Consider the following 19,340-nt stretch of genomic DNA (forward strand, 5'->3'; position numbering starts at 1 on the left):
TTTCTGCCCTCATTTAACTTCCTTTCAAGTATGATGTAGCGCGCTGTGATACATGTGTTGCTTCTGATTTCCTCACTAAGATAAGTTGCTTCGAGGAAAAAGTTCCTCACATACTGCAGACGGGCATTGATCCTTCGCACATCAATCGGTGCTTGCAGGGTATGGGGTGTCACAGCTTCAAAGAGCTTTGCGGTTACACATTGTGGAAGTTCTCTGGGTATATGGAAAGTCCTTTTGAGGAACAGAGCAGACGCTTTATTGCGAATATCCACCAAACCGAGGCCCCCGTTTCTGACATCCAGTATAACGATAGTCGCACCAACCCTGAATATGTCTCCTCGCCATAAACAATTGGTAGCAGTGGACATGATCCCTTTCGCTACTAGTTTAGGGATTGGAAATACCTGCGCAGTGAAATACTCTTTAGACAAAACGCAAGAGTTGATGAATTTGACTTTTTGCACCAGGTCCATAGTTCGATGAATGTTTTCCATTACAGCACCACGAACTTTCCTCCTGGTTTCCGTCCAGTTAAAAGCAGCCATCCTCATCGGACATGCCATTAAGGTTATTCCCAAAGTTTTATGTTTGTTGTCTTGTTTTTCCCATGCCAGTCGGAGGTGATATAGGCCCCGTAGATTCAATATTTTACTTTTGTTTTCGCTCCCGACGCTAGACAATACCTTTGGATTTCTCTTTCCAGTGTAATTGCCTCCTCCTTATTCCTTATTACAACGCCCACGTCATCAGCATAAGGTCGTATGACAGTTATTTCACCACTCAATGTTATGCCTGTTAATCTTACGTGGACAGTGTGGAGGAAGGGCTCTAAAGATACGGAAAATAAAAACATAGATAAGGGACTGCCCTGTGGAACCCCTCGCCTTATCTGTATGGGTTTAGAAGTTTGGCCATTGATTGCTATTTTCGCATTTATACCTGTTGCAATATTTCTTAGCATGTTGACAACCTGAGGGTGGAAAGCCATTCTTGATAGCGTCGCAAAGAGGTATCTATGACTAACGCGGTCAAAAGCTTTTTTGAAATCTATAAAGATTAAAGCACATTTTACACTTGTCACTGAGGTAATTGCAATGACGTCTCTGTATGCAGATACACTTTCGAATATCGTTCTGGTCGGAGAACAAGATTGATGATGACTCAATATTTTGTTGGAAAAGGCAGAGAGTCTTTTGTTGATAATACGCGAAATTATTTTGTAATCAGAATTTAGTAGTGAAAGAGGCCGAAAATTGTTTAAGTTGGTTTTGCCTTTACTCTTAGGAATCAGTACTATTTTACTTTCCTTAAACTCTGCAGGGACCGTTTTTCCGTTCAGGACCTCATTTGCCATGGAAGTGGTCTTGTCCCCAATTATAGACCAGTAGCGGACATAAAACTCCACAGGGAGGCCATCAAGTCCCAGAGATTTTTTGAGAGGTGAGTTACGCACTGCCTCATACACTTCATCTTTAGTAATAGGTGACAGGATGTCAGCGTTACCTGTTCGCGACAATTGTGGACCTAAAATAGTGAGAAAGTCCTCGAGAGCTGCATCTTCCACTGTGGTAGGGGCATATAAGGTTTCATAGTACCTGTGGACTTCGTCCAGTATTTCTTTCTGGCATGTGAGCCTCGTACCAGTATGCGTCTCGACTTCATCAATAAAAGTTTAATGTCTGTTTTTAGCATGCCGCACCAAGTGATACGAGAGGCTGTTTCATCTGCTACGACTGATGTGGCTTTCGATTTAATATTTAATCCCTCCATTTGTTGCCGTTTAATGCTTAATAACTTGGCATTTATTTATTTTTTTGATGTCTTTCAGACGAATTACGTCATCATGGGCCTGTTGATATAAGTCTCTTAAAACTTTATAATAAAACTCCATTGTATTCCTCAACTTCTTGTGCCTCGCTGCACTAAACTGCATGACAACTTTCCGCAGCCTTGGTTTAGCCCTCGTAGTCCACCAGTCAATGACTGTTGGGTGCTTGTCTACTGTGCGGAGGCACATAGTCCACGCTACTCTTGTTTCCTGTTGCAGTTATTCGTCAGTTACAACGGATATTTAAATTCCATTGGCCTCTGAATTGAAGTGTTGGCTGTACACTTAAAGTAAAGCAAGTTAAAAGTGTACTGTGATCGCAAAAAAACACGGGAATAGTTTCAACGTTTAATAAATAATTTTGCAAATTTTGTGACACGTAAATTCTATCTAGTCTGCTGCGGGAGTGGCTGGTTATATACGTGAACCCGACTGACGTCGGGTGCTGAAGTTCCCACACATCCTTAAGGTGTAGATCACTTACTAACTTTTTTAACTGTGGCGAGTAGTTGAAATTGGGTTCTTGATCTTTCTGGTTTAAAACACAGTTAAAATCTCCACCTAGTATAAGAGAACACGGATTTTTCCTCAATAAATAAATCAGTTCATCTTGAAAAAACTTCGCATGAACCAATTTGTGGGAATTTCCTGATGTGGCGTAAAGGTTAAGCACTGTCACATCGAAAATTGTTATGCCTATGGCTCTTCCTGATTCTAATCGTTCGATTTCAGGCACCGGAATGCCTTCCCTTATAAGAATGGCTGTACCGATATTGGCTTCGGTAGAAACATTAACAATTTCAAAAAAGCCTGGGATCCGAAATTCCGTTATCGCAGCTTCTTGTAGCAACGCGATATCTGTCCCAGACTGGTACAAGAATTCTTTTAGTGCTACCAATTTCAAGGGTGACTGTATTTTATTAACGTTAATAGTAGTAATGCTATAAGCTTGTATCACAGACATACCAGAAGAAGCTATTTGGGATGAGGATCGGTATGATCATAGCAGCAACGTGCTTCTCTACAAGTCACGATCTTTACAAGCTGCGTTCCCATTACATGTACTAACTTCCTAGAAAAATTTTCACTGCTTTTAAACAAAGTGCTTGAGAAGAAAAGTATCCTGAAATCCTGACAATACATTGCTATAAGTCACTGTGGCCCTTCTCTTTCTCCTCTTCAGTGTTGGCCCTGATGACTTCATATTTAATATTCTTTTTCTTGATGTCTTTCTTCTCTGGTGTGGCTTTTGGTTGATGACGCGTGACAGCAAGACCCGGTTTCGGTCGCAGCCGCCGGCGGTGGCCATGTAGCGCGACGGCGATGGCTTGCGAGTCGTCAATATTTGGTTCCAGCGTGGTGTCTGTTGTGTTGTCTTGCCGGCGAGTCGGTGATGCTTGTTTATAATCCTCCTTCGGCGCGGCGTTGCGCTTCGGAGTCGGCAGGTTGTTTACTTGGTACTTCCTCGTACTGTTCGCACTGTATGAGCTGTGTACTTGATGCGGTTATTGCAGCTGTAACCTCAGGCTCATGGTCACATTTCCGTGAAAGGTCACTACCAGCTGTGTCACTATCTGTCCGTGTCGGTATAAGCCCTTGTGCGGGAGTGGGAGCCACATCGACCTGCATTTCAACTCCTTTTTCCACTTCCAACAGATCTTCAGGACTGGGCTTCGGCTTCCTGGCAACGGGTGTTTCACAGAAAGAGCCCTCATCAACATTTTTTTCAGTGTCCTCTAGAGGACGCTTTTTAGTGGGAATCTCGCTGTTACGGGACCGAATTTCAGCAGTTAATGCAGGTTTTAAAGACGGAAAGTCATTAACATTAAGTGTAACATTTTCAGAGGTAGTAACAGGATCCACGACAGCCGCCGGCTCCGTTGTATTACTGGCTGGCAACATATCGTTGAGTGTTAATTTCCGGCGTTGCGTAAGGTTATTCGTTAGCACAAAAACACGGCAAGGGCAGTCCTGACGGAGGTGACCAGACTCTTTACATACATGACATATAGGGGTTTGCCCTGAGTACAAAGCATGCGCCTTGTGCCCGTCAACAAAGATGTGGGAGGGAATGTTTGCCTTCACTTCCATCTCCACGGAGCGAGTGCCGTTAAAGCACTGCAGCTTGAAATGCGAAGCCCACCTTTCGTTGAATATTAGCCTGACAAGGACATCTTTAATTTTCGAGTTGTCTACTTCTATGGGAATATTAAAAACCCTAACATTCCTAATTACAGACTCGGAATTCCGGAGTTTTACAGTACTTTTAGTACCATCACGGTGTATAAGTTCCGTTTCATAACCAAATTTTTCCAGAAAGCGGTCTACACTCACGGAATCGTTAAACTTTACAAAAATGCAGTATTCATCAGAGTCTAGCTGCATGGTATGAACAGATTCAGAATGAAGGCCAATTACTTCGGTAATCCAGTCGTGTATTTCAAGTGCAGAGGGTGTACTCGACGGGTGTACTTGTCGAAGGTGAAAATCACGGTGTTTTTTCTCACGGAGTTTGCCATGCTGTTCTGCAGCGAAAAAATCTCGGACAACGCCGAAATCCCAACGGCACTACGTAGAAAGACGACACGAACGAAGACCAAATGCTCAATTGATAACGCTTAATTCACGTACAAAACAACAATAAACGATCACGAAACACGAAAACACTGTCGTAAACGCTGAACGTTCACGGAGCAAACTTGAGGAGCGCGCGACCGCTGCGACAGCTAAAGCCAGACTGTGAGACGAGGGAACCTATTTCGCATATGGATTTCTCATTTTACTCAATACTTGGGAATTATACAGTATAATTGTTTGTACTATATGATTAACTAATTTACACATGTAACTTCACTTACACAGTCACGTTTCCTTCAAAAGCGTTCCAACAATAAAAAGAAAGTAGGAAAACTGCGAAGCACGACAAATAGAATCATATCTCCCTCTCTCTCACGCACTCCCTCCGTTTTTTAAAATGATTATTTGCTTTCGACGTTGAGAAGAACTGTGATTTCTCTCTGATAAAGTAATGACTACTGCTTTTCATTATCATACTACATCTGTTATCATTTTTTGATAACGACTAATACTACACTACGTCTCAGATTCAAAAATAGAGACAGACGCTACTTTACTGAAGGAGAAGCATGTGTTCATTATGGCGGGACTACAGACGGAGTAATCTTCAGGAAGTACAACTCAGTTACCACAATTAATACACGAATTCATTGCGGGGTACATATTTAGCCATTCAAACTAAAAATATGTACAAGTGAGAGTATTCAACCTGACTACGTATACAACGTCCGAGGGCGTGCTGAATGGTAATGACTCCAAAGTTTTTATTCTGTTCTCAACATCGGTTCAGTCAGCAGGTGTCATGTATATTTTTCGGTCGACTTTGCCGTTTCTCTGACGTAACTTGCAACCCTCTGCCACTAGACGTCTCGGAGTTCTAGCATCTGACATGGCGTTTTGCAGCACATCTATGTAGATGTGTGAGAAACTGAGTGCCGTAATCGAGTATCTAACCGAAGAGTCCTTCTGTGCGTGAAGTGCCCTCTCCTTTGCTTCGACAATGCCGGACCACTCACGAGGGCTGCGACATCTGCAACAGTCCGACGCCTTGGGTTCACTGCCATCGGCCATCCTCCACACAGTCCCGACTTATCCCCATCAGATTTTCATCTGTTTCCGAAACTTAAAGAACACCTTCAACAACTTCCCTTTGATATTAATGAAGCAGTGCAAGCAGAATTGACGTTGTGGCTTCGTCAAAGAAGTTCCAAGAGTGGATCGGGGTCCTTTGGTTTGGAGCCGAGTGGAGGGTCTCAACCAGAGACTTCGTCGATTCTGTCACGGTCTTGGCTGCAGATCTCTAGACTTGCGCTATTGGGTGGAGAGTTGTAGGACGCCCCTAGATAGGTCAGGGGTGCACTACACAAAGGAAGCGGCTACTCGGGTAGCGGAGTACTTGTGGCGTGCACGTGGCGGTTTTTTAGTCTAGGCAGTAGTGCGAGGTGTCCTGATGAACACTCACCAGTCGACGTGCAGGCAGAGAAATCAGGACGCGCTCAGTGTAAAGATACTTCAGCTACCAAGATATTAGCAGTAAATTTTCAGAGTGTTCGGAATAAAGTTCCTGAATTTAATGCCCTCCGGGAAGCGTGTGGCGCGCAAATTATCCTCGGGACTGAGACCTGGCTGAACCCTGAGATAGGAAGTTCTGAAATATTTAGTGAGGGTTGGAACGTGTATAGGAATGACAGATTAGACACCGTAGGAGGTGGTGTCTTCATTGCAGTTGAAAAATAAATGGCTCGGAGCACTATGGGACTTAACTTCTGAGGTCTTCAGTCCCCTAGAACTTAGAACTACTTAAACCTAACTAACCTAAGGACATCACACACATCCATGCCCGAGGCAGGATTCGAACCTGCGACCGTAGCGGCCACGCGGTTCCAGACTGTAGCGCCTAGAACCGCTTGGCCACTCCGGCCGGCTCATTGCAGTTGACAAAAATATTGTGTCTACTGAGGTCGAAGTAGAGTGTGATTGTGAAGTTATCTGGACACGTTTAACAGGGCTAGGGGAAATAAAGTTATTTGTTGGGTGTTATTACCGGCCACCAGGTTCCACCGTGACAGTTCTAGAATCATTCAAAGGCAGTCTACATTCTCTATCGCAGAAGTGCCCGGATCATGCTATACTAGTCGGAGGCGACTTCAACCTACCTAGTATAGACTGAGATGTCTATCGATTCATTACAGGTGGTACAGAGAAGCCGTCGTGTGAATTACTTTTGAACACATTATCCGAAAACTGTCTTGAGCAGCTAAATCGACAGCCAACGCGTAATGGAAATATTTTATATCTGCTAGCCACGAACAGACCAGACCTCATCGACGGTGTCAGTGTTGAGACAGGGATAGTGATCATGATGTTGTCATTACGTCTATGGTTACGAAAGTTAAAAAGTCGGTCAAGAAGGCTACGAGAGTGTTCTTACTAGAAAGAGCAGATAAGCAGTTGTTAGCATCCCACTTAGTAAATGAATCAACTTCATTTACTTCCGGTACGATGGACGTGGAAGAATTATGGGCAAATTTTAAACACATTGTAAATCACGCATTAGACAAGTGGGTGCCGAAAAAGTGGGTTACGGACGGAAAAGACCCACCGCGGTCTAACAGCGCAATTTGGAGAATGCTCAGGAAGCAAAGGCAGCTGCACTCGCGGTACAAGAAAGATCTGGAGAATCAGGACAGGGAAAAGTTAGTACAGATTATTGCTGCTGTAAAAAGAGCGATGCGTGAAGCATTCAACCACTACCACCGTCATACCTTAGCAAAAGAGCTTATTGAAAACCCAAGCCAATTCTGGTCTTGCGTAAAATCGGTAAGCGGGTCGAAGGCTTCCATCCAGTCACTCACTGATCAGTCTGGCCTGGCAACGGAAGACAGCAAAACGAAAGCTGAAATTTTACATTTAGCATTTGAGAAATCTTTCACGAAGGAGGATCGTACAAACATACCGCCGTTTGTCTCGTACAGATTCCCGTATGGAGGACATAGTGATCGACATACCTTGAGTTGTGAAGCAGCTGAATGGGTTGAAAATAAATAAATCGCCTGGTCCTGATGGGATTCCAATTCGGTTTTATAGAGAGTACTCTACTGCATTGGCTCCTTACTTAGCTTGCATGTATCGCGAATCTCTTGCTCAACGTAAAGTCCCGAGCGACTGGAAGAAATCGCAGGTGACGCCTGTATATAAGAAAGCCAGAAGAACGGATCCTCAAAATTACAGACCAATATCCTTAACATCGGTTTGTTGCAGGACTCTCGAACATATTCTCAGTTCGATTATAATGAATTTCCTTGAGACAGAGAAGTTGCTGTCCATGCATCAGTACGGCCTTAGAAAGCATCGCTCTTGCGAAACGCAACTCGCCCTTTTTTCACATGGTATCTTGCGAACCATGGATGAAGGGTATCAGACGGATGCCATATTCCTTGTCTTCCGGAAAGCGTTTGACTCGGTGTCCCACTGCAGACTCCTAACTAAGGTACGAGCATACTTGGTTCCCAAGTATGTGAGCGGCTCTAAGGCTTCTTAAGCAATAGAACCCAGTACGTTGTCCTCGATGGTGAGTGCTCACCGGGGGTGAGGGTATCATCAGGGGTGCCCCAGGGAAGTGTGGTAGGTCCGCTGTTGTTTTCTATCTACATAAATGATCTTTTGGATAGGGTGGATAGCAATGTGTGGCTGTTTGCTGATGATGCTGTGGTGTACGGGAAGGTGTTGTCGTTGAGTGACTGTAGGAGGATACAAGACGACTTGGACAGGATTTGTGATTGGTGTAAAGAATGGCAGCTAACTCTAAATATAGATAAATGTAAATTAATGCAGATGAATAGGAAAAAGAATCCCGTAATACTTGAATACTCCATTAGTAGTGTAGCGCTTGACACAGTCACGTCGATTAAATATTTTGGCGTAACATTCCAGAGCGATATGAAGTGGGACAAGCATGTAATGGCAGTTGTGGGGAAGGCGGATAGTCGTTTTCGGTTCATTGGTAGAATTTCGGGGAGATGTGGTTCATCTGCAAAGGAGACCGCTTATAAAACACTAATACGACCTATTCTTGAGTAGTGCTTGAGCTTTTGGGATCCCTATCAGGTCGGATTGAGGAAGGTCATAGAAGCAATTCAGAAGCGGGCAGCTAGATTTGTTACTGGTAGGTTTGATCATCACGCGAGTGATACGGAAGTGCTTCAGGAACTCGGGTGGGAGTCTCTAGAGGAAAGGAGGCGTTCTTTTCGTAAATCGCTACTGAGGAAATTTAGAGAACCAGCATTTGAGGCTAAATGCACTACAATTTTACTGCCACGGAAAGACCACAAAGATAAGAGAGATTAGGGCTCGTACAGAGGCATATAGGCAGTCATTTTTCCCTCGTTCTGGTTGGGAGTGGAACAGGGAGAGAAGATGATAGTTGTGGTACGAGGTACCGTCCGCCACGCACCGTATGGTGGATTGCGGAGTATGTATGTAGATGTAGATGTAGAAACATTCTGCTACGACGGCATCAATTAAACTGGTCTCTCGTTGGGAGGAATGTGATCGTCGCCAGGGTGACTGAGAGGTGAGAAGTAAATATGTAGACATGAAGAATGAAGATTTAGAATCTTAATAACGTTAAAAAGCTTTAAGAGCTTTTACATAAAACATTCAGAGGCATTATTTACAACACGCCTTCGTAATAAGAGAGGATAAAATGAAATCGTACTCAAGTATTGCAGTTAAATTCTTGCGTGTGGCCTAACAACTGTGGTGGTTTGATGGTAAGGAATTTGAGCAAATTTTGGTAAGAGTGTCGTTCAGATCAAATATCGATCTGATCGAACCCATTTACGGTTCTCGTAGTTTTACATCATCGTTCTCGGTGCATGTTAGTATCAATCTCTCTAGTTACATGGTTGCAGCCCGTACCTCATCACCTCGAACTGAATGTTAAGCCGGAAGCAATGAGATAGGAGGAATACCTATGAACAGTAAATTTCATTTCAGATCGTGTTTTGCAAGTGATATACATGTCAAGTGTCCTGACGTCCTTCTTGACTGTTTCGGTCTATTTTTAATGTATACATGTCAACCCTTGCCAACGTCCTATGTTGTCTAAGTTACATTTTCAAAATTTCGGTCTCCTTCCATTCTGTTTTCCTTTAAACGGTCCGCTCGTTACCTGGTAAACTTCTCGTGGACGTGCATGTAGTAATATTATATTATGTGAAACTAACATTATTTAAGCTTGTAACATGATAATAAGGATGTGTTATGCCCATTAGGCACGTCCATCACTGCAAGCTCGGCACCATTCATTCTTCTCGCTTTTCCTCAGTCCTTTTTATAGTGGTATATTGTCTACTTATCTTAATATTGTCAGCTGGTATCTGGTCCTCTTTCCAGTCACCATTTCTTGCAGTGAAACAATTATTAATCTACCCTTTCTTATCCAGTGTCGTATCCAGTTTCTTTTCTTCCTTTTAATTGTTTCCGGTATTTGTCTGTTGTCATGCATCCTCAGTAACAGAAATTCCTTCATTATTTTATCTCTTCAATTCACACCTGCTGTTCTTCTCCTATTTCTCTTGCTAATACCCCTTAAACATGTCGCCTCTATACGTCGCAGTTCCTTTGTTGCGGCACAATTCAGAGTAAAACTCGATACAAAACGTTTCAACAAACGTTAACCTTATTTATCTAACGGAACACAGAAAATATTCCTTCTTTCGCAAAACACAATAAGTATCGATGTTTTTAGTTTTCGATTACATGCCATCTCACTGGTAATCTTGCATCCTACATACATGAAGGTGTCGACTTGTGCGTCTAAGTCACCCATTTCCTCTTTTATTTTCCTTCACTGCCTTGTTAACATAATCTAAGATAGTGGAACTAACATCAGGGGTTCGATACAATCAAACTTTATGTAACGTAACTCTATCGGGGCCCGTCTTCTACGTTGAACTGGAGCGTATTGTGAGATGGAGGGGTACGCAATTACCTGTCTGTTGCAGCGTTTCGGCCAATAACCAGCTGCATGTGGTCTGCGTTGTGGTTGCTAAGTCAGTAATGGCTTAACGTCTGGGTGTCAGGCGGCAGCACTATCGGCAGCTGTTATGTAATGAGCTCAAGTGAGACCATCGGCTTCTCTAGTACCAGACAAATACTATACCAGAGTACACAGTGAGATGCTCACGCGTATGCACCAGGCACCGACAGGCGCTTTCAGATCTTGTGCCACGTGTAATGGAAACGAGATTCTGTCAAGTGTCCCTCAAACCATTCTAGCTCAATTAGAGAGTAATGTGGCAGGGCATTGTAAAGCTAACTTGCGAGTTTCTGCACCAGAAAAAACGAATGCGCGTGATTGCATACTAGAGTCAACCGCTGAAAGACGTTGGCAGTCCCATCAGAGACTTCGATTTAATTCCATGTTAAAATCCTCCAGACGACAACTTCTCAACAGCCTCCCAAATAGTGCTCTGTAGGTAACTGCCTCCAAGAATCGTCTTATGTAGTTCTAGATGTAACGGGAGTACGATTCGTTATGAATAGGAAGGTAGGGCTGAAACTGTGTTACTGTGAATAGTTCAATGATAGGGTTGTTCTTATCAGAATCGACTGCAAACCATCATTGGCAACGATAGTTCAGGTATACATGCCCACGTCTTACGCTGAAGATGAAGAGATAGAGAAGGTATATGAAGATACTGAAAGTGTAATAAAGTACGTAAAGATGAAAATCTAATAGTCATAGGGGACTGGAACCCAGTTGAAGGGGAAGGAGTAGAAGAAAAGGCTACAGGAGAATATAGGCTTGGGACAAGGAACGAGAGAGAAGAGAGACTAATCGAGTTCTGTAATAAATTTCACCTACTAATGGCGAATACTCTGTTCAAGAATCACAAGAGGAGTAGGTACACATCGAAAAGGCTGGGTGATATGGGAACACTTCACTTAGATTACATCATGGTCAGACAGAGATTCGGAAATTAGATACTAGATTGTAAGGATTATCTAGGAGCAGTTATAACTCAAATCGTAATGTAGTAATGATGAAGAGTAGGCTGATGTTTAAGAGATTAGTCAGGAAGAATTGGGATAGTGAAGTACTAAGGAACGGCAGTACAGTTGAAGAGGAATGGACATCTCTAAAATCGGCAATCACACAACTTACACAGTTATAAAGAAGACAACTGCGAAGAAACCGTGGGTAACAGAAGAAACACTTCATTTGATCGATTAAAGAAGGAAGTACAAAAATGTTCAGGGAAATTCAGGAAAACAGAAATACCGATCTCTGAGAACTGAAACAAATGGGAAACGCAGGGAAGCTAAGACGAAATGAGAGCATAAAAATGTGAAGAAATCGAAAAAGAAATGACTGTCGGAAGGACTGACTCAACATTCAGGAAAATGAAATTAAAAGCAGGGATGGCAACATTATGAGCGCAACGGGAGTTCCACTGTTAAATGCAGAGGAGAGGGCGGATAGGTGGAAACATTACATTCAATGCCTCTGTGAGGGGAAAGATATGGCTTTGGCTCTGAGTACTATGGGACAACAGCTGTGGTCATCAGTCCCCTAGAACTTAGAACTACTTAAGCCGAACTAACCTAAGGACATCACACAGGGAAAGATATGTCTGATGTGATATAAGAGGAATCGATTTAGAAGAGGTAAAGAATATAGTATTAGAATTTTAGACAGCTTTGGAGGACTTAGGCAACGGCCTTGCCGTAGTGGACACACCGGTTCCCGTCAGATCACCGAAATTAAGCGTTGAGGGGCGTGGCCAGCACTTGGATGGGTGACCATCCGGGTGGCCACGTGCTGTTGCCATTTATCGGGGTGCAGTCGTGATGCCAACTGAGGAGCTACTCGACCGAATAGTAGCGGCTCCGGTCAAAGAAAACCATCAAAACGACCGGGAGTGCGATGTGGTGACCACACGCCCCTCCTATCCGCTTCCTCATTGAGGATGACACGGCGGTCGGATGCTCCCAATGAGCCACTCGTGGCCTGAAGACGGAGTGCTTTTTTTTGGGAGGACTTAAGACCAAATAAGGCAGCAGTGATAGATAATATTCGATCAGAATTTCTAAAGTCATGGGGGGAAGTAGCAACAAAACGAATATTCACGCTGGTGTGTAGAATGTATGAGTCTGGCGACATACCATCTAACTTTCAGAAAAATATCATCCACACAATGCCGGAGATTGCAAGAGCTGACAAGTGTGAGAATTATCGCACAATCAGATAACAGCGCATGCATCCAAGCTGCTATATCAGTAATACACAGAAGAATAGAACAGAAAATTGAGGATGTGTTAGATGACGATCAGTTTGGCTTTACGAAAGGTAAAGGCACGAGATAGGCAATTCTGCCGTTGCGGTTGATAATGGAAGCAAGATAAAGAAAAGTCAAGGCATGTTTATAGGATTTGCCGACCTGGAAAAAATGTTCGACAATGTAAAATGGAGCAAGGTGTTTTAATTCTGCGGAAAATAGGGGTAAGCTAGAAGGAGAGATGGATAATATACAATATGTGCAAGGGCAAAGAGGGAGTAATAAGCGTGGACGACCAAGAACGATGTGCTCGGATTAAAAAGGGTGTAAGACAAGGATGTAGTCTTTCACCCCCACTGCTCAATCTGTATATCGAAGAGGGAATGATGGAAATAAGTGGAAGGTTCAGGAATGGAATTAAAATTCAAGGTGAAAGAATACCAATGACACGATTCGCTGATGACATTTCGAGTACAGAATATGGACTGAGAGTAAATCGAAGAAAGGTGAAAGTAATGAGAAGTAGCAGAAATGAGAACAGCGAGGAACTTGACATCAGGATTGATGGTCACTAAGTAGATGAAGTTAAGGAATTCAGTTGCGTAGGCAGCCAAATCACCAATGACGGACGGAGCAAGGAGGACATCAAAAGCAGACTAGCACTGGCAAAATTGGCATTTCTGTCCAAGCGAAGAATACTAATATCAAACATAAGCCTTAATTTGAGGAGAAAATTTCTGATAATGTACGTTTGGAAGACAGATTTGTGTGGTAGGAAAGATGGACTGTGGCTGAAACCGGAGCAGAATCGAATCATTTGAGGTGTGGTGCTACGGACGAATGTTGAAAACAGGTGGACTGATAGGGTAGAGAACGAGGATGTTCTGTGCAGAATCGGAGATGAAAAGAATATGTAGAGAACACTGAGAAGGAGAATGGGCAGGCTAATAGGACGTATATTAAAACATCAGGGAATGACTTCCACGGTACTAAAGGAAGCTGTAGAGGGAGAAACTGTAGAGGAAGACAGAGATTGGAACACATCCATCAAATAGTTGAAGACGTAGATGGCAATGCTACTCTGAAGAGTTTGGCACAGGAGAGAAATTCGTGGCAGACCGCATCGAACCAGTCAGAAGACTGATGTCCCAAAAAGCATACATCTCCATCTCCCGCCACCCGTGTACCCGTCTACTACAAGTAGAGCAAACTTGACCTATTAATCGGAACCCCCTGCAAGCCACCACCCGATTTGTAAGTCGGGAAACCTACAAGACATTCTGATTCAGATTCTTCACTCACCAAAGGACCACAGTTTTTTTTTTTGTCGACGATGCTGCAGATAATGGGCTCCGCCTTCATCCCGCTGTCGAAGTTGTCAGTTCTTACCACTTCAGCTAGCCACACAAAACCAGAATGTATCTCTTCCTGCCCAAAGCGACACACATCATTGGTACCAACATGGCTGCACCCCGTGCTCTTCATGTTTAGAGGCACTTTTCGACAGCTGGAATGACTCCTCCCGGCATGCACACAGATCGCACACTGGGTTCCTTCCCTTCCTTGGTAACCATTTCCCTAAGGCACCCCGTCACGCGCCTAAAGGTGGAGCCTCCATCTACTAGTTAACCCACCCTCTGTGAATGTCCAGATCTTACTGGCTGAAAGGCTTTCTCTGGAACAGGACAGGCAACTGTATCTGGCTCAGGGTCTTTGTCAGACACAGACGGCTTCCGAAATGTCTTCATCAGACGAACTGGAGAGGCGCTTCGATCGGCCCTCTGGGAAGTCTTTTGCCGTCCGTCATACCCTGAATCAAGCTCCCACTCAACCACGGGTGGGGATGATCCACAATGAGCGCTTTACTGTGTTGGTGACAGCAGTCGATCGATCAGGGGATGTGAGGGACGTGCTGAACGTTCTTTACAATACCGCATCCAGCTCTCCACAGTGACGGCCGTAGGCAGCAACCTCAAGCTATGTGATCAGAGGTAGCACTGGCTGGAGCTTCGAGCACTACTATCACAGTCGCTTCCGTGCTAAAGTCGGAAAAACTATAAATTAAACTGTGATTAAAACACCGTGTTCTTAAATTTTGCTGCTACACGGGAGCTGCCGAACAACTAACGAGCTCTGCAACTGTAACTGACTGTTCACAGGAAAACAAATGCCTGGCGTGAAACAAGCGGCATAAATACAAGCTACACGTTAATTACACTCCTGGAAATTGAAATAAGAACACCGTGAATTCATTGTCCCAGGAAGGGGAAACTTTATTGACACATTCCTGGGGTCAGATACATCACATGATCACACTGACAGAACCACAGGCACATAGACACAGGCAACAGAGCATGCACAATGTCGGCACTAGTACAGTGTATAGCAGCTCCCAGATTCCTCAAGACATTGTAGTACCTCTCTGCATTCATTGTGGTTTCCGCTGAAAGAAATGCAAAAGAAAAAACCCCTGACAGTCCGTAAAGATGGTTGCCATAACGTTCCCTGCCGAATGCATTTTCGCCAAGTTTCTTTCACTCCATGCACTGGCGTTTAGGTCCCAGGAGTCGAATAATGGAACCTGGTGTTATCCCCGTGACAAGCTGTTTGAAGAGCAGAACTCCCTCTGTCTCAGATACATTTCTCGCCGAATCCGTATGTTGCTGCTTGTGGACATCACTCAGAGAACGTGGCACCCATCTTGCGCAGACTTTGCATTAGTGAAGTTGGTCTGTTATGGTCTTTACAATGGATGAGCTTCTAACTGCAGCGCCAGAAGTTAATCGTCTTAGACTATTGTCAAGAGTAGCGTGACGACAACGTCTACAACATTGCGAACTGCATTAATGGCGTCATCACTTGCAGCTGTAGAGGGGTTCCTTGTGCACTGCTCGTCATTCACATCTTCACGCCCTTCCATAAACTGTACACGACAAAGTCAAACCATTTGAATGCTCGCACAGCCTTCCGCATACACAGAAATTAAACCCCGATGAACATCGACAGTGGATAGATGTGTGGCTGGGAAAAAACGAATGGCAGATGTAACTCACAAACGGACATATTATGTAGCAGTAACTCCATGCTAGCTAGCAGTGTACTGACAACATACTGGGTTATGCACTGTAGGCCGGTGTAAGCGTTGTCATCACATACCAGTGGAACTTGTGAGCACTCACATGTCACGGGCACATTTATTTTAGCACTTCGTCTTCAGGCCACGAGTGGCCTACCGGGACCATCCGACTGCCGCGTTATCGTCAGTGGAGGATGCGGATGGGAGGGGCATGGGGTCAGCACACCGCTCTCCAGGTCGTTATGATGGTATTCTTGACCGAAGCCGCTACTTTTCGGTCGAGTAGCTCCTCAATTGGCATCACGAGGCTGAGTGCACCCCGAAAAATGGCAACAGCGCATGGCGGCCTGGATGGTCACCCATCCAAGTGCCAACCACGCCCGACAGCGCTTAACTTCTATGATCGTACGGGAACCGTCGTAACCACTGCGGCAAGGACATTTATTTTGCAGAGAAATAAAACAGCGGAACCTGCTTATTTGAAGAACCCCGTAATATTATATAGGGGCGCACGTAGCCAGAAAACAGTGACCAGGAAAGAAAGAGACGTTCTAAAATGAGGTGTTGCAGAAGGATGTAGTTGACATTTAGATTGGATCATCAACGAAAAGTGCTCAGCCGAGTTGCGGACAAGAGTTGTTCGGGGAAAAATATGAGTAAACGGTAGGGCTAGGTTGATTTGCCACCACCGTTGGGACTCAAGGAAGTTAATTTGGTGTTGGAAACAACAGTGAGTGGTAATACTTGGGGAGACTCAGATTCGATTGCGGTGGGTAGGTTCAACCCGGTGTAGGTGGCAGAAGCTATGCAGAAATGAAGGGAATTGCACAGAATGAACTAGTATCGACAACAGCATCAGAATAATCTTCCAAATGACTGCAACCAACTGCGCCTATCTATTCGTTATATAGAACACAGGTACCAGTTAGATATCTGCGTGACGGCTGACGTGTCACGTTCAAAGACTCGCTGCTTAACAACGAAGCATAGAAAATGGAATATCGTGTACTTCTGTTGTGAACGCTCAAAGCATTACCGCGATAAAGATCAGTGAGAGACGTAAGCACTTTAGCAAGCGTTCGTGACAGGTTAGTCGATCGAAAAGCGGTTGGTGACCCGCACTCGAATGCGATTGCATCGGGCACTTTCCCCCCCGAGTAAGTCCTACGCGCTCGTCCTAGGCTTCCCGGAGACCGGCTGAGCCTAGGTGAGACTAGGCACGATCCAGATAGCCGCTGCGCCGGCTGGTCGATACGGCGCGCTGCCTGCTCGTCGACACGCGACCCGCACCAGCTGCGTGCCACGCCGACCACCGCAGGAATGTCCGCCTCTGCGTGTTCCTTGTCTCCACAGCATCGCCCCATTACAGACGACGCATTTCTGCTGTGATTTAGCTCGCAGATGGACTGCCTGATGCAGCCCGATTACATCCCTGTTGCTGAAATGGGCAATTACTTGAATGTAAACTAGATAGTACACTGGACATGAGAACTACGACACCATGAAAGTCTTGAAAACATGAAAAATGTCGCAAAAGGCGTAAAGTGCTATTGAACTTGTCACCTGGTGCAGCTAGAAGTATATTCCAGATGCCTCAACTGGGAATTTTTCCGAAACATCGTATTTTGGAACTAAGCCTGCAGAGCAATGAGAATGATCTCAGTTCTGTGGCGAAGCGAGTGCACAGCTATCTTCAGATCACCTTATCAAGTTGAAGCCACTCATTGAAGATTATCTCATACACTTACCAGATTTCTCGAATGCTTACTGCTCCATTTCACTTGTTGGTCCAATTAGTTGGTTCAAATGGCTCTGACCACGATGGGACTTAACATCTGAGGTCATCAGTCCCCTAGAACTTAGAACTACTTAAACCTAGCTAACCTAAGGACAACACTCACATCCATGCCCGAGGCAGGATTCGGACCTGCGACCGCAGCGGTCGCTCGATTCCAGATTGAAGCGCCTAGAACTGCTCGGCCACACCCGTCCAATTAGTCTCATTTTTATCGGGCTTCGTTATCGGATGATTTAGCGAGCCACTCGACGTATGATTGTGTGCTTCAATGATCGTCGAATTGGGAACGTATGCTTGCAGACTCGTGAACACCGGTGAAGTCAGAAGACAGCAGCGTTCATAGAACACTGCTATGATGTTGTTACTAAACATTATAGCCAAAAAAATTTCAAATGTGTGTGAAATCTTATGGGACTTAACTGCTAAGGTCATCAGTCCCTAAGCTTACACACTACTTAACATAAATCATCCTAAGGACAAACACACACACCCATCCCCGAGGGAGGACTCGAACCTCCACCAGTCGCATAGTCCATTATAGCCAAATATCCAAGTTAGCAGAAAGCATATTTCCCCTATAGTTCTAATTAAGGTGGAACTGTCCACTGGCTTGAAAGGGCAGTGTGCCGGCGGCTCGTTCTATTTTGTGCTAGTTTGTGGAGGTATCTACATCCGTCCTAGGGCCAGAGGTTATCGCTGAAACGTTTGCGGCTACAGAGAATTTTTTCGTCTCCAGTTTAATCTCACACGTAAAACAATTCAAAATGACCTGTTTCTGAAATAACAGATTTTCGATTTGTGTTGCTATTATTTCCAGTTCTGAACGCAGTCTTCCAACAAAGGTTGAAAAGCTGCAGAAGATGGAGGAATAGGAGATTTCTATCTATGTGGGATTGAGGCTCTGTCAGAAATTTGTGTTATTGTCAGCAACAACCAACAAATCTGGCCAGGGTGAAAGAGACGGGCGCGGCGACAGCTAGAGAGAAAGATCGCAAGTTGATGACTTTCCTTCATCATCACCTTTGAGTATCAATTTTTCATCCTGAAGCAACCAAAAAATAATGGTTCATTTACTGTCCCAAATCTATTGTACGATAATAAATTTCTAGGTGGATCAACAGTCAATAGACAGTGAGCGCTACTTTGCCTAGGAGGGTACAGCTGAAATTTTAAGGGCGGGGTGACACCACTACATTCGCGTGCCTAGATGTCTAACTATGTTATCCGAAAGTGGTGTATGCAAATGTAGACCGGTTTGGTTGTTACAACGTGTGAATAAAATGTTCTCGGTTTTCCAGCTGAGTCAATTCGAATAAAATCCTCGAGCTTTTGATGACCATATCCGCCATCGTCGGCACGACCCCACTGACCGTCTCTCACTTATACAGGCATGATGACATCATCAGCAGCCAATCAGATCGACCCAATGTGGAGCGCTCGCGTAAGTCGGCCCGGGCAGCTAGCGGAGCTATTGCCCGTGGCAGCAGCGGTGACGTCACGTGGCGCCAGGGGCAGGCGCCACGTTTGAAACTGCCGCTCCCGCGTCGCGCGTCTGTCTTTGCTTTCTTTCGATGTCCAACGCCCGCCCCCATGCACTACTGAGTAAGTATCCCTGATCTCTGTTGAAATTGTTGTTGTTTAAACGAATCTCGGCCGCTTCCTTTATAACGGAGTCCCAATATGTAGGCGCATGTCCACTTTCTAGGCAGTGGTCCGCTATGGCCGACTTCTCAAGCCCCCTTTCTTTTATGTGACGCTTTTCCTCTGTACAACCCT

General features: G+C 44.6%; 1 protein-coding gene and 1 pseudogene across 1 annotated transcript in view; both read left to right on the forward strand.

Annotated features, from left to right (window-relative positions):
• Window positions 1-19,340, forward strand: part of LOC124622298 (zwei Ig domain protein zig-8-like) — a 909,359-nt gene that overhangs the window by 396,574 nt on the left and 493,445 nt on the right. The window lies entirely within an intron of this gene.
• Window positions 12,125-12,242, forward strand: LOC124623236 (annotated as a pseudogene).

This window comes from Schistocerca americana, chromosome 7 (assembly GCF_021461395.2).
Source record: "Schistocerca americana isolate TAMUIC-IGC-003095 chromosome 7, iqSchAmer2.1, whole genome shotgun sequence".
NCBI classification, from domain to species: Eukaryota; Metazoa; Arthropoda; class Insecta; order Orthoptera; family Acrididae; genus Schistocerca; species Schistocerca americana.